The sequence below is a fragment of the Protopterus annectens genome, chromosome 7.part0, assembly GCF_019279795.1.
Source record: "Protopterus annectens isolate FY-2018-M chromosome 7.part0, PAN1.0, whole genome shotgun sequence".
NCBI classification, from domain to species: domain Eukaryota; kingdom Metazoa; phylum Chordata; order Ceratodontiformes; family Protopteridae; genus Protopterus; species Protopterus annectens.
The window spans coordinates 378,619,877-378,637,336 of record NC_056739.1 but is presented as its reverse complement, the minus strand read 5'-3'; positions in this window follow the sequence as shown (position 1 = coordinate 378,637,336).

Here is a 17,460-nt window from a genome sequence, read left to right as displayed (position 1 = left end):
GAGGAAGCATGTGTTGCTATGCTTTGCTACTTGTATAGTCTACATGCATAGTCTACATGCATGGGATAGTCTACATCTTTCTCAGATAAATGTTTGAAGGTGGCAGCACTTCTTATAGACAAATCAGTATATCACATTTAAAGATAAGTATGGTTAGAGGGTGCAGGGTATTAATAATGAATATTTGTGTTACATCTTGAAACTGATAAATGTATCTATTCCAACAATACATATGGGAGAAAAGGTTATGGGAGAAATGAGTTTATCTGTAAACTTGATTTTTGTTTATATTAGGGGGCACTGTAATTCAGATTTAATGGAAGATAGTGAAAAGGAATTAGCAGGAATCTGATGTTTATTTTATAAAACATTACCAAGTATGGCTTACAGTACAGATGCCTTGTAAATTATTAGTCACATAATGTTGATATTATATTTAGAAGTTGTGAATAAGAATTTCCTAATTATAGAACATTTTGGCTGATTTGGAAGTGAGTAATTTTATAAGTAAACTTATATGAAGTCTATAATATGTTTATATGATGGGGTTTCCATTTAGGAGCTTTTCTAAACTTTGTTTCATTTTATCTGGCCGTTACTTTATTCCATTTCATATCCTCTACATTTGACCTTTTTATTCTTTCTTTTACTTCTTCTAACCATTTATCATCTTTGTTAAGTTCCATAGGATCTTCATTGATATTTCTCCAAAATGTATCCATTTCTTCTTTTTTTTGTGATGTTGCAATTCCTTTTGCCTTATTTCCCAGTTTTGTATAAAACTTTTTTGTGACATCAATAAATTGCTTATTTTGTACATTTTCTTAATATTTATCTGCATATCTTTTAAGTTTTTCTGCTTGTGCTATTTTTAATTTATTATTTGCAATAGTGCATGATAGATCCTGATCTGTTCTGATACTGTGCATTGCTTTCATCATGTCTATTTTTCTGAATATTTTTGGTGATCTGTTCCCTATTCTATACTCTAATAACAGTGACACCTCTTGTCTTAATTGCTTTATAGTTTTCTCTATTCAGTACTTCCCTGATGGCATTTGATTTCTCCCCTTCGCTTCCCTTACTGCCCTGTGCTTTTGTGGTAAGACTTTTTATCCATTATTAATTTAGCTGCACAGTAATATATCCTATTCACTTCTGTTATATTGCATGACTCTCTATGAACAGTCCTAAGTACCATATTAATTTGTTGTATCAAACTTTTGACTTTCTTGGTTTTATTGACTTCCTTCTACAAAGGGGGGGGGATCCTCCCTTCTGGGCCTGGCCTAACCTCACTGTAGGAATCTTTCCATGTTTTGAGGATTCTACACTATAATATTTTCCAGTACTGGTGCCAACCAGGATTAGGCACTTTTTTACCTGGGTCTTGTGCACTCAGCTATCTTTTTTATTTTTTAACCTACTTCTGTTCATGATATATGATATATAAATACAGTTTACATATCAGTGTTGTCTTGGTGAGATTTTATGAAAAACAGGGTCTACTTCATGAAGATATTCACCAAGACTTGAGGATGAATTCAGTTCCAGAAATAGTAGTCTCCTTTGCTGGTTGATTTATCATTGATCCATTTGGACCCCACTCTCCATTTGCACCCTTCATAGAGTGTCTAATGATGCTTTAGCGCTCCTTGATAACCCCAAATATTCCCTGAGGTAGTTGTCTCTAAGTGCCTTTTGTATGCATTCTGCTTTTAATCTGGTTAAGAAAACATTAGATTTTGCTAACAAGGATGATTTTACAAATGTTATCATATCAGATGATTTGTTGTTCTATGTTTAGGATTTAGCCATTAATATAAAAAATGTAACAGATATAGTATAAGATTATTTATAAATAAATAAATAATACAAAATGTTATAGTATAAAAAGTATCATATTTATTAGCAGCGAACATTCATTTAGAAAAGAGTAAGAGATTTGCAGAATTCAGTTTCTTAAGCATCAGTTTTCCTATAAAAGGACAATGCTGTAAAATATTAGCAAATATGCAGAAAATATATTTGAATAAATTGAAAGATGTATGAAAATAATGCATTTATTTGTGATGTTTGTACCTTTCATACTTACAAGGCAAGAACTTTTTATTGCTGAAAAAAATGTATATTTTCTTTTGTGGTGTATGAGGAAATTGAATTCAGTCAAGCATGAACTTTTATACAAAGAGGAAATGAATGCTGGATTAAACACATTTCATCCTGTCATTATTATTTTTCTATTTCTGTCTCAGTATCCATTGGATGATTAGACACAACTATTCCACTCTTGTCTGGAAAAGCAAGAAATCAAAATGCTAAAATCCTGGTTTTGTTCCAGATTTTAATATAAAGGATTAAGTGCTATTATTCCATTTTTACAGAACTTAATCAGAGTACCCATTAAAAACTGCACCACCCTATAAACTTTTATGTACCAGTCATGTGATGACCATTAGCCAATCAGAAACTGAGCATGAAAACACACATTTTCTAAATAAAAGAAAATACAATTTGGCAAACATAAAAATGCACACAATAAAAATCATAAAGGCAGACTCAAGCACTCAATTAACTTTTTTGAAATAAGCATTAAATGGGAGATTACAGCTTCACCCTTTTTAATATGAGCAAACTCTTGACTGAAGTTTTTTTTTTCATATTGCCTTGTGTGGTTGCTGCCATTAAACAAAATTTGCTAGTGTAATTCTCTGGTTTCCAAATGAGCCTCTCATTGACCCTCATAGATAGGCTTATACACATTTTTCTAAAATACAAATAGAAACTTACTGAAATTTTGACATGAAAATGCATTATTATTCAATGTCTTTTTCTATCACCCTTCTTGATCTCTCACACACACACACACACATACACACACACACACACACACACACACACACACACACACACACACACACACACACACACACACACATATATATGTTGGTACATTCTCACTTTCAATGTTTTTTCAGTCTTACCAATGTAAAATTCCAGACATGGCAAACATCCCACCAAATAAACTAGTCCCTTTGTATTGCATTTGAATTTCCCATTTGGCTCAAAAACTTTGGGACAGTTGGGAACAGTAACACTGTTTGTGTCTAAAATAAATATACACAATGTGCAGGCATCACAATTTTTCATGTTCATTAAACACACTTCTGTCAAAATAATTCTTAATATTTCTACCCTGCTTATATATAAAAAAGGTGTTTCACCTAAACTTTGTTTTAGACCTAAATTTCCAAACACTCTCGCCCAGTTTTCTTTAATAATGCCTTTAATTTAATAATTCATAATGTCATAGGTCAGTACCATAACCCATGGATATTCTTTAGTTCTGCCAATAATTGCTCCTATTCTGTTAGTTGGTCTATAATGGGCCGAAACGTAATCCAGCTATTATCAATAAACTCATTACTAACCTCATCAATTAATTAATTTTTCAGGATACCCCTCTTTGAGAATATTCCCTTCAACACTTCTAATTCATATAAAAATTGTTCAATATTAGTCTGGACAGCCTAACTACCTGCCTTTTTAAGGTGTCATAAATTATTAGAATAAGTAGCCTTTCTAGAAATATTTGATTCATAATAACTTATTATTTCATTTTTACTGATACTCGCATCTAAAAATTCAATTTGTTACAGGTTTTGTTTCACTTCAAAATGCAAAATTGTTGTGGTAGAATTGATGCAATTCAAAACCTCTAGCAAAATGCTTTCTCTCTCCTGTTCAATTAATAAATGCACTTCATTTTTGGATGCTTCAATGAAATAATCACCATGATTTAATTCACTGGCATTTATGTGTTATGGAATGTCATACCTCGAGCAGCCTAGACACATCTTGCACTTCAGACCATTTTTTGAAAAATAAACTTAAAACGCATAAGATAAACAAATATAAATACTTTCTGAACAATAAAATGTATTGACAGTACAAACAGCAATGTTATGAGTAAGAAGTATTCTTTACAGTGATAACAGTCAGTGGATTCATAGTCTTTCCATAAGTACTATAATATATTATAATGCACACAAACACAAAATTATCCCCAGGATTCAATAAACTCTGTGTAGGCTTTGCACAGAGCCTGCACGGAATTTACAAGTTAGCATGGCGGTGAGTGGCGAGTGGTAGTACACGATGCATATTAATTACACTTGGCACACCTAAGCTAGGTTTCATGGTTGGCAACAGTATTGCTGTCCAGGAAACCATGTAAGTGAATGCGGATATCAATTCTGTGTAAAGAAGAGCACCTATGGTCTGAGCATTTGGGTGGAACGCGGAATGCCACAATGTTCACCAGAGCTTCGCAAATGGCTGGCAGTCTGTTAGTGCAACACATTTTCACAAATGCCAATATAATGAGGGGACAAATAACCAGAAACACAGACATATTTGACATAGATGCCACATAGAGATGTGTTAGATTATAACACTTTCAACCTCTTAGAGCAAGAAATCTGGACAAAGCTATAAATAAAGGGGGGGGGTGAACAAAGGCCCAAAAATAGGGACAGATTTTTAATATTGCTCTTCCAGACTTAGAAAGTTGATAATGTAACAGGTAGTACAGTAGCCTGCACTTTCTGAAGAGCATGAAATTTGAAACTCAGATGTCTGTCATCAGTTTCTAACCTCAATCTGCAATGACATGCAAATGATTTGCTAGAAAACCAAAAATGCTATTAGGAAAAGATCAAAAATATGAGACAAAAACTGGACATTCTGCAAAATTCAGGACAGTTGAGAGCTATGAACTGAAATGTATGTAATACTGACTCACATCAGTCCTGATATCATCCCAGTGATATGGCATAAAGCCACAAATTTGATAAGGAACACACTTGGACATCCTGGGAATATCTGGACAGTAGAGAGGTATAAATGTGAAGTATATGGTCCAAACACAGTACAGGATAGTATACCTACAGTACAGAGTATTGTGATATCCCATTCCTGGCATTGTGTACTGAAGCTGTGTAAATGATTTCTAACAGGACATGTACTGCCATGTAAAATGAACACTCAGGAGTAGTGTGTGTATTGAAGCTACAGGAAGAAGGGTGCATTGTACACTGTTATTGGTGTGATGAAGGCTGGGCGACATGAAGGTATTATGGCCTCTGATGTGGCTGTCCTTCACATACCCATACATGTGTTACTTTCAAGAGAATAGTCATCACTGTGACCACATACTGGTGGATGTAGCACTTACCATGTACCCCAGAACATGGGTTACATACCTATTGGTCTGATTATAGGGTGTGATGTTCACAGTATACTTCAGCAGTGTGTTTGTTTCCTGAATTAACAAATCCCAACACGTGCCTTGTCAATGCAGCTGCTGTCATGCCTCTGGCAGCAATGTTTGTTATGTATTGCTACTGTCTGTATTCTACTAATGTCACAGTAAGAGCCAATGATTGCCCAGATTCTGTAGTCCTTCAGGCAGCTGTGTGGACACAGCATGTGTATGTCATCTGTGATGTCCATCACTTAACTAATGGACAGGATAGGGTCTATCAGACACCCCTGATGTACATACCTAATCAATGGACCTGAGATATAGGTCACATCACACATTAGAACGTAGTGAGATGCCACTTATGCAATAAAGTGGTCTACCCATTTGGTGATATAGCTGTTTATGGCCACATATGACAGTGCTGAGTGAATACCTCAGTGTGGATTTGTATCAGATGCCTTGACCTGGTCAAGTTCCTCAAGATAATACTGTTGTCATCAAGCATACCCTTGATGACCTACTTGAGGACATCTATCAGATGTAACAGACATGATGTAGCATTAACAAGTCACATATCTGTTGCACACAGCCAGAATATGACTAGTGTACATGTCAAAGAGGTCCATGATCACATATTGGTCCACCTCATAGTTGAAGAGAGTCAGGATATCTGTATACATGCATGTATTAGGTGCTGCCGCACTACTCAGATGTATGTATGTTAATGTACACCTCTGCATGGGAATATAGACCTTGTGGAGGGTGTGTTGAAGAGTGTTTTCCACTATATCAGGAAGGTGCTTGTGTTAAGTAATGCCATAGTCAGTCTGTGATGTTGTCATAGGCTATTGCTAACATGTGATAGGCCTGGAAAAAAGGTGGATACTGCCTATCATGATCTAGCCTAGGGTTATGACACAATCCCCCATGCAGGTATCATTGAAAAACCCTCCCAACTGGGGATTAACCTTACCTCAGTAGATGGATAACCAATTTGGCTACTAACAGAACATATACTGTTAGTGACCCAATTAGTTACTGACAGAACACATACTGTCAAAGATGGTGAATCAACCAGTAACAGTAGAGCTGTCACCATTGGCAAACCCCAGGGATCTGTGCTTGGCACTTCACTGTTTGGACTCTATTTCTCAACAGTTCATACTAAAGTATATGGCCACTGCCTTAACATGTTTGCTGATTCTTGCATATTGGATGCAATCATTGAGGCCATCAATGATGATAAAATAGTATAGGAGGAACTAATACAGAGAAATGAATGAGGACAAAGACACATGATCTACTACTAAATGTAAAAATGTGTCTTTTTTATGTTGTTCATCTGAAAAGTAGAATTCCATGTTAATCACAACATTGACAACAGTCCTACTATATTGACACCAGTGATGCCAGCACTGGGAACACATGTGGATAGCAGTCTGATCTTTGACCTCCAAGTGCCCACACTAGTATTGAAAGCATATGTTGTGCACATCATAAGCCACACCATCATATGCAGATCTTAGGATTGCATGACAGCAATGTAGTCAAACCATATCAGAACAGTAATAGAATATAATGCTCTCATCTGCATGTACCTCACTAGACACATGCAGCAGCTGGAGAGACTACAGGGCTTCATCAGCAAGATAACACAGGGCCTACAAACCATGCCATGAGGTATGTGGATAGACTTAAAACCATGTCACTATAATCTGTCTGATATAGGATGACGTGATATCTGCCTGGCCTCCAGGGCAGTGTCTGACCCTGCCCTGGTGAGAGTACTACATATCCAAAAATCTGATATAGTTGATGACATCAGCAGTGTCTGTTGAGGAGAAGATAACAGTGTTGCACATGCAGGTGTAAAATGCTTTCTGTAATGTCAAGCAAGAGCTCAAACAGCCACACACACACACACACACACACACACACACACACACACACACACACACACACACACACACACGCACACGCACACGCACACACACACACACACACACACACACACACACACACACACACACACACACACACACACATAGACACACGTGACTACGGTAAGAATAGAACCCGTACCTATCTTAGTACACAGATAATAGAACTCAGTACTTTATGCAAGCTCCACAGCACAAGTCTGACTTGGAGTGTGTCAGTACTTTATAGCTGATGACATCAGCAGTGTGTATTGAGGGGAAGATAGTGTCCCACATGCTGGTGTAAAATGCTCTCTGTAATGTCAAGCATGAGCTCACACACACACACACACACACACACACACACACACACACACACACACACACACACACACACACACACACACACACACACACAAACACAGTTGACTGCAGTGAGAACAGAACCCCTACCTATATACACAGACTACAGAAATCTGTACTTTATGCAAGCACCATGACACAAGTCTGCTTTATACAAGAGTGCAGGTCAACTTATAATAGAAGACATCAGCAGGCCATGTGAGACAAAAGACTTTGGGTGGGCTGCATGAAATGGATGTGTAGACATCTGCAAGAGTCAAAATACTGTCATTCCATGGTACTGGAGCAGTACTGTGGGGCACACACTTCTGCTCTTCTGTCTAGACATATGCACACACAGTTGACTGCAGTAAGAACAAAACCCCTACCTATGTATGCAGACTACAGAAATCAGTACTTTCTGCACGCACTATGGCACAAGTCTGATTTATACAAGAGTGCAGGTCAACTTATAGTAGATGACATCAGCAGGCCATGTGGGAGACAAGAGGTTGGGAGGCCTGCAGGAAATGGATGTGTAGGCATGTGCAAGTATCACAACTGGAAACCCATGGCATTGAGGCAGTTACTATAGGATACACACTTACACTGTTCTGTCTAGACACACACACACACCAAGTTGGCTGCAGTGAGAACAGAACTCCTACCTATATAAGGTACACAGACTACAGAACACAGTATGTTATATAAGCGCCACAGCAGAAGTCTGATTTTAACAAGAGAGCAGGTCAGCTTATAGTAGATAACATCAGCAGGCAATGTGGGAGACAAGAGGTTGGGAGGCCTGCATAGGTTCATAGGAGGCTACTAGCTTACTAGCCCTAGGTTGTTTTGAAGCCTAGCTGTGTAAAAACACAAGTATCATTATTCAGCATAGTTGGATTGTCATGTTTAGCAAAGCGATTTTGTGAGCAGCACCAACTGGCCCTGTCCATGAGGAACGTAGGTGCCATCCCAGAGGTGAGTTTACAATCATCCAACCAGTAGCCAAGGTTTCGCTTGAACTGGATCATTAAAGAACACTGCTTCACACTTAGTTGGAGCCTATTACTTAGGAGTGCAAAGTGTTGTGGGATATATCTGTCTCCCCAGCATGTTCTGTTTATGTTGAAGGCTACATTGAGAACCCCGGGCAAGTTATTCTTGTCCCATTTACTTTGCAGAAGTCCATCATTTCCATAAGGGCAGGGTCTGAGACTGCTCTGTAGGACAGGCTTGGGTAATCTATCAGCAGCCTGCATGATACTGAGTACTGTGACAGGTATGTCAGCCTTTCCATGTATGTTGTATTTGGAGGCCTGGGAGTCTCCCAGGCACAAACCTATGTTATCACCAATTGCTGTAGGTGGCTAGTGAGGCACAGACAGATGGGAGCATTATTCTCAATTATTGGTCTGATAAGGGTAGAGTACAGCAGAGCCATGACCACCCTGGTCTTGGATGTGATCTCCATATGTATGATGTGTGCAATGCAGAATGTGTGTGACACCACTATGGGCACATAGTGATGAAAGTGTAGCTCGCTATCAACATGTGTTCTCAAGTCTCACAACACTGTGTTTGAGCTAAGGGGGATGCTATGTATATCATACTTAGCAGGGCACCTAATTCCTAAAGGGGACAATAAGGCACTGTATGCTTTAGTTTGGCACCAATCATTTGTGTGTGTCAGCCCCTTTTGTAATATGTTACCATCATTGGGGGACTCTGTATTAGTGCATCCAGTTACCAGTCATCTGCAGTCTTGGTAAACCACAGGCCATCTACTGTTGTCTGCATTTCAGGGAAGTGGTTTGCAAACAGGTGTGGACCCAGCACAGATCCTTGTGGTATTCTAGTGCTGGAAGTGCTGTCCCCAACTTTGAGAGTGTGTGTTATGTCAGTGAGCCAATTGCCTATCCCTCTACTACTGTATGGCTTAATTCACACATGGGAGATATTCACTATGACACATAAATGGGGGATAGTTTCAAAGGCCTTGGATAACTCAACATAGGTGGTACATCCTGTTATCCCTCATCTAGGTCTTTGGGGTCAGTATCCAAGAAGTCTACAAAGGTCAGTAATAAGATCTACCCTTGACATAATACAAAATGGGTAGGATCAAGCGTGTTGAACATCACCTATGTCCCTGTGGAAATGGTCCATGCTGATTCCTTCACTAGCCTTGCAGATAGGGCTGTTTAGGTGACTACAGCAGTAAAACAGCATAATATATACATTTCCATAGCTCAGCGAGCAGTGAGTTTGCTCAATGGTTAAAAAAGTGCATATGCATGTAAGATAAACATGTTTGCAAGTAGGTAAGCAGTGTGCAAATGTGAGCCATATTTTGGATACATTCTTTTTTGGGGTCAGATGGTGCTGGGTTCGAATACAGGTGCTTCTAATACTTTTAAATACTTTTCTTTACTGTTATGCATTGGTATGCAATGTACACCTTCATTCAATAATGGATTAAAGAGATGGAATGGGGTCGATAGGACAGTGGAGAAACAGAGAGCAAGTAGGGGGAAGAACAAAGGGAAAGCAGGGTAGGAATGTGCAGAAGGGAGGTATCAAAGACCCATAGCTATCCATTTCTTTAACAGTGTAAAGTGAACATATGTGCAAAATATTAACTGAATTTGGACTGTCATCTCCAGAGAGAGGGGTGACCACAACACAATCATGTTATATAGCCAATTAGACCAAATCAAGTGTGTCAAGAAGACACATGTGCAAAATGGAGAGCTATGTATTGGACAATTCTTTTTTTTTTTTTTTTTGTGGGATAGGTGTCCATTTTTTTTTTTTTTGAGAGGGGGAATGTTGTGGAAAGGACATAGGAATGTCTGGGTCAGGTAAATTGGCTAGGTGAGGAAGCAAATGCAGAGAGACAAGACAAACAAGACAAGAGTCAGGGATGGTGATGGACACAAAATGTTGGGTATACCATGATTGGGTTGAGGATGAGGACATCCTGAACCCATGGTCATCAAGCTTGGTGACAGTGAGAATCGAGTCCTCACCCAGTGGACTGTCATCACTGTCACCTCACTCCACTGCTGGTCGCAGCTGCTGACATCTCCTTCTCCTCTTTCTAGTACTGTTAAAAATTAGGGAAAGCAGCCTCTCCTGCCGGTATAGGTATTCATCAGCAGTGAGGTACACATCCCTACACCCCATCCCTGGCATCCCAGTGTGGGTGATAAAATCACCACCACTGTTACTGCTCTTGGAGGGAACCTCTAGACAAACCTCTGGGGCAGGACTACCTGAGGGGGCAAGTAGTGCTGGGGCAGCAGTGGCGGTGTTGCCAGGTTGACATGCTAGATGAGCTGCACAATGGTACTGGAGCTGGTGGAGGGGGGCAGATGGATCCAGTGAGGCAGGCCTACTCTGCTGTGCTGTGGAGCATTTATTGATGTGGTACACATGGATGACATGGACACATTTTGATGGCGCATAATAACATTAAAAAATAAAATTAAAACAAAAAATAAAAATAAAATAAAAAGAGAGATAAGGGCTGGGGTGAGAGAAAAAAAGGAGATAAGATTAGTACCTTCATATGTGACATGAATACAATTATCTGACTCTGTTATCATAACTTTTACTTTTAAGACTACCACCTCCTAACAGATGCACACTACTCCTTGGACATGTGCATATATTGCACATATGCGTGCTCCAGTTATACAGATTACAGTGTACAGTAGAGCATTTGTGCTACTAGTGTAAAGGTTTTACTTTAATTTGAATATAATTGAAGAATTAACAGTAATGTATAGTTGGGAAGTGTAGTATTTGAACCCACAACCTCTGACTAAAGTCTAATATTATAATATTGGTTTGTGCTACAGACTAATGCATGCATACTTGCTTTTATAGTTGGGATATGCATGCTTAATTTGATACAACTCTGTAAAATACCAAAAAAGCTATCTTTAACGTTTAATGCTACAATAATACTACTCTTCTGCTGCATACATACCACATGCTTCCCTCATCCTCACCAATCTAGCCCCATGGGTTCAGACATTGACCTTCTGATCACTGGCAGTTGTGGAAAAAGCAGAACAGAATAGCATTATGAATACAAGTCTTGCCTACATTCAGCCTTTAAGTCTTACAAGTACTCACTGTAGTTGATACTTGCACAGGTGTGGGATGCTTGCAGACAAAATTCCTCAGTCCAATGCTCGAGGGTATCCATCTTCCTCCTCCGTAGGTAATTATAACAATGCCTACAATAGTCACCAGTGTGTGGGATACAGGTGATATTGGATATGTCCCAGGCTAAACTGCCCCAAGCCTTCAACTTATACTGGGAGCCCGAATAGTCCCCCTGCAGAAGCCTGGCATCTGGTTCTTAACTAAGAGTCCAATAAAAATCTTGGATTGCTGGACACCCCATCTCTGTGCCCTAAACCTGATACTTTCCCCACAAATGCCTGCCATGTCTACCATGGATCAAGAGCAATGGAGAGTGATGGTTTCCTGCCAATTTTGGTTATTGTGATTACTGGTAATATGCACACTGTTTGAAATTGTTGTGCTCCCCTTACTGTCAAATGAACACACTGCTCTGCAGTGCACACCTCCAAGCACCATGTTTGAGTGATGGTAAGTGGAGGGCAAGAGTGCCAAATAGTGAGACATTACATAATTACAGTTGCATTTTCAAGATTATTGGATTTATAGGCAGTTGTGTATGTGTGTTAGGCAAATATGAAGGCAAAGCCAGTCCGGATAGCAGAAATATGCTTAGAGGAATATAGTACACAGTATACCCACAGTCATACATGTGATAATAAACGTGATAATGCATAGATAAATAACTAAATAACTGACACAATAAATAACTAAATAACTGACACAATACTAGTGTCTCATCCCTCATATATATAATTCATATCAACTCCAATATGTCAAGTGTTTTAAGTGAGAGTGACTATAATGGGAAGTGGAATAACAGTAAAAGTGTATAGAATATGCTGTATTCAAACCCAGGACAATGTGTATGGCAGTCCTACAGTTACACCTGTTGCCACAAGAACGTTGAAACAACACTTGTCTACGTTGCGGTTCATTGTTATGAACTGCAATATCACAACACTGAAACAAAGGTTGTATACCCTGTACTAAAATCCAGAACCATCTGTACTCCAGCTCTGCACTTACACGTGATGCCACAGGACTAGTTACATGGTATTCCCTATTTTATTCATCATTCTTAAGATCTTGCTGTTAACCACCATGCAAAGTCACTTAGCAGGTTTAGTGAATGACTAATAGTATTAATTGAATGCATCTGGTTTCTATTTTTGGATGTCTGGGTCCTGTCAGCTTCCTGGGTGGACCAGTTCTCCAGTTTGCACACTGATGAACTTAGCACAAACCAAATAAGCACAGCCAAACATGGCATTCATTTTTCTCAGTCTTACGTGTTTGAGCTAAGCGGTGCATTGCTCAAACACTGGCCATTAATAAAACTAACTAACTAACTAACTAACTAAATAAATAAATAAAAAAAGAAAGAAAAAAAACAAAGAATAGGGATTGGTAGTTGAAATAAGGAAAAACAATCTATGACATGCACACTAGAAAATGTTAGTACACGTAAGATATTTCTACATAGTCCTAGATTTGAACTCTCACTCCAATGACCGTGTAGGGTTTATTGAATCCTGGGATATATTTTTTGTTATACTTTCACAAGCAAACTGTCATATGTTGGAAAATGTACAGCCAATTGTTAGAACATTTTTGTAAACCAGACATAAGCTTTCATATGAAAACAAGCAGCTGCTGTATGAGTGCATGTTTATTGAGATATTTACAGAAATATGAAACATATGCTTAATTGTATAATTAATATATATATATATATATATATATATATATATATATATATATATATATATATAAAATAATAGATATTGTTCAAGATATGTGACTTACAGTGCAAATTTCAAAAAGTTTTCTTCAACAGCACATGAGGTTTCATTTGATGCCATGCAACATTTTGTAAGTAACTTTTTAAAATATTAAGCACATATGAAATATTATTTATTTTCTTAATTACTGATAAACAGCTAGCAATATCTCAAGTACAGTGTGATATAAACAGACATGGACTCCCAGGTATGTAAATATGAACATAAATCTGAAAATATGCATAATAACTGAAAAACACTAACTAATTTCTCTGCTGCAGGATATCCTTAACAATCTTGATGTCATTTTTGTTAACAATTCCACACACTTTCTAATTATGCTTATTATTAGCTGGTAAGTAAATTAGTTAAAGAAGCTGACCCAAAAAAAGGTCTGGACAATATAATAAGCTATGGGTGTTAACAGAAGTTATACAAAAAGGTGACATATGCTTGAATATATATATATATATATATATAGATATATATATATATATATATATATATACATATACATATACACGCACACACACACATATATATATATATATATATTTTTTTTTTTTTTTTTTTTACAGTTTGCTTAACAGTATAGTCCATTGGGCCAAGAAGACCCCATTTTCAATAGAGTCCCAGGCAGAAAAACTCCATGAACAATATAATATGAAGACAATGCGTGATGGTATTATACACCATGACAAAAAGTCCACGATTGCAGTGAAAATATGGTCAAAAAAAGCAAAAGGTAAAATTACCCCCCACACACATACACACATGCATACACACACACACACACACACACACACACACACACGCAAAACTACACACACAGACACACACACACACACACACACACACACACACACACACACACACACACACACACACACACACACACACGCATAAATAAGTCAATTAAAATAAGAAAAATCCATTGGTGCATATTCCTGTTAGATTTGCTACAATGTGAAATAACACAGGGTTGACATTACAGTTTTACATGAAATCTTAGCAAAGTTAAAGTAGGATAGGGGATACGAGGTGTTAATTGTTGAATGTAAGAAGGGTGGGACAATAAGAAAAAAAAGTAGAGCAATAGTAAGAGTAAATGAGAAACATGAAGATGGTAGTCAGAGAAGCTGAGTATGATGAAGAGAAGAGAGAAGCAAAGGAGTGTGAGAAATGGGGAAAAAAGAGTCATGTGGGATGAGAGCAGGAACATTCCCAGAGGGTTTTGAGATGGGAGTGAAGCAGGATCTTAAAGGTAGAGTGGTTGTCTGTAGTACAAATAAGAGGTGGCAGGGATTTCCTGAGGTGAGCTATGGAAAAGGATAGTAGGTGTTTGCCTGGAGGATGAGCAGGCTTGTGCCATTCAAGCAAATTCTGGTTATTGGATCTTAGAAGTCTGTTGGGTAGATTTGAAGGAGGAGGCAAGGGAGGGGCAGATGGAGGGATTAAAGATGAGTTTATGGGCCTGAGTAAGTTGAATGTAGGTAAGATGGTTGGAATGTTCGAGACAATTTAGTTTGTGTAGGGGCATTGCAGTGGTGGGAAGAGGATTTATAGCCGGCAGCAAACTTAGAAATTTGTTATAACAGGAGGATAGCTTTGTTTTTAGAGAAAATTGAAGGTTGGTAAGAAGTGGGGCACCATATAGGAGAGAAGTAATGAGGAAGGTGTTAGAGAGTGCAAGTTTAGTAGTGGGAGTGATATAGTGGTTATGGCGGTAGAGCATACATAGTTTCTGGTGATTTTTTTTTATATTGGCTAGTAGGTGGGTATCAAATTTTAACTGTTCATCAATAAGGACTCCTAGAAGCTTTACATGGGAGGCTACCTCAAGAGAGGTATTGTTTTGACTAGTAATGGAGAAAGAGTTATTGTCTATAATGGTACTTTTTGAAGGGGAAAATAACATAATTTTAGTTTTTGATGGGTTGAGTGATAATTGGTTGTCTATCATCCAATGCTTGGTATAAGAGAAAGCATCCTGAGTTAGTGTTAAGATAGTGAAGGTGGAAGTGGCGGCACAGATAATTATAGAGTTATCTGCGTATTGAATCAGTTTAGGACTGGGAATGTTTTGGTGGGAGTCATTTATGAAAATGTTGAACAGTAGGGGACACAATATGGAACTATATATATAATATATACTATATATATATATATATATATATATATATGTGTGTGTGTGTGTGTGTGTGTGTGTGTGTGTGTGTGTGTGTGGTTATCCATAATTACCACCCCTTCCCCATCATCCAGTTTCATAACCCTGAGAGATTTGTCACTTACCAAAGCTTCCATTAATTTTTTTCTCTTCCATATTATGGTTGTAATAAAGATGATCTCACTTCATGTTTAATTTTCTTAAATCATTCTCACATAATCTTTCAAAAAGTTTGAGGGAGTGGAGCTAAAGTGGGATTAAATACATTTTTCCTAATAAGAATAAATCCATTACCCTTAATTAATAGCTTCTCACATAAAAAACAATTGCAAAATAATTTTCCTTGTAAAAAGCTTGAGTTCATTCAAAGATTCAACCAAGTTAAGATGGCAAGTAGGAGCAAAAGTAATACCGTTTTAAATAGTTCTCTGTACAGAGGTATGATGCTCAGATGTCTACAGTTTAACAGTTTGGAACTTTTCAAGGTGAACATCATACCTGAAGCCTCTTCTGTCATTTCCAGTTGTGATTGTTGCCCCTACCTTTTCCTCATCTGTTCCTGCCCATCTTCCTCTTTTGTACTTGCCAGCTCCTGTTTGGTTCCTAGTTGCAGCCCTGATATTTCCATCTCTGCTTTTCATTGTTGTAGTTGACTTGATCTGTAATCTTGGTGACTCCCTTGTTACTAGACATTCTCTAAAAAATAATAATTAACCTTGTTAGAAGGGGGGATGGCTACTGTTGCTTAGAATCAAATGTAGGAACTTTCTGTTTATTATTCAGTCGACCAGGTATTGGATATGCTTGCCTGTTTTTGTAATTAGCATCATCATGTTCCACCTGTTTTGTTTCCACTTCCGGACCATCTCACAATGTGCATAAATGTCAGAAAATATTTTCTGATAATGCTGCTCAAAAGTAGGAAACAATGAATCTTGTAAAAAACCAACTTCTGTACATATTTTACTTCATCTCCCAATGCCACCAATATCTGTTCATTGTCCCTGATCACTCAAAAGCCATCTGACTGAACAGCTCCAATAATTTTGGATGCAAAATGAATCCCTCCTGTATGGGGAACTTCTAAAGATGAACACTGCACCTGAGGCATATTCTGTTATTTCCAAGTGCGGCTGTCTCCCCTACCTCCTCCTCATCCTAGTTCCCTCGACCTCCATTTAAGCTATCTCACTCTACACCAGTCATGCTGTTTAACTCATGCCTTTCATTTCTCTTCCTTCTTCTTTTTACATGAACAACCACTCCAGCAGCACTTCTACAAAAGCATACCTCAACTATTACCTCATCATCACCACTCAGTCCCTCCACCACAAACTTCTCCCAAATAACCCCAACAGTGATCTCTATACTGATCTAATTCTACTCCCACCCTAAAGTCCTCATTACTAACCATTGCAACCTAAAACTAATACAAATACCCAAAATTAATTAAAAACCCTAAAACAACTAGATGTTGTTTCAAGGCCTTAAACTTGTGCTGGACATTCACTCCAACCCAGGTCCCATTCCTAATACACAGAAAAAAAAGCAACTTATCACTCTTAATATCAGGAGCAGGTAGGATAAACTGACACTCTTCCATGCCTGGTTAACACACTAACCCAAACGTCCTTGCTATTACAGAGACATGGCTAAAACCAGAAATAAAAGACGCTGAAATTCTTTGCCCTCATTACAGCATTATCAGAGAAGATAGAGCACGTAAAAAAGGTGGTGGAATAGCCCTAATGTTCCCTACAACTTATAGTTTCCCCATACTCAAATACTATACCAAAATTCTGCACAACTGAAATCCTTGTAACA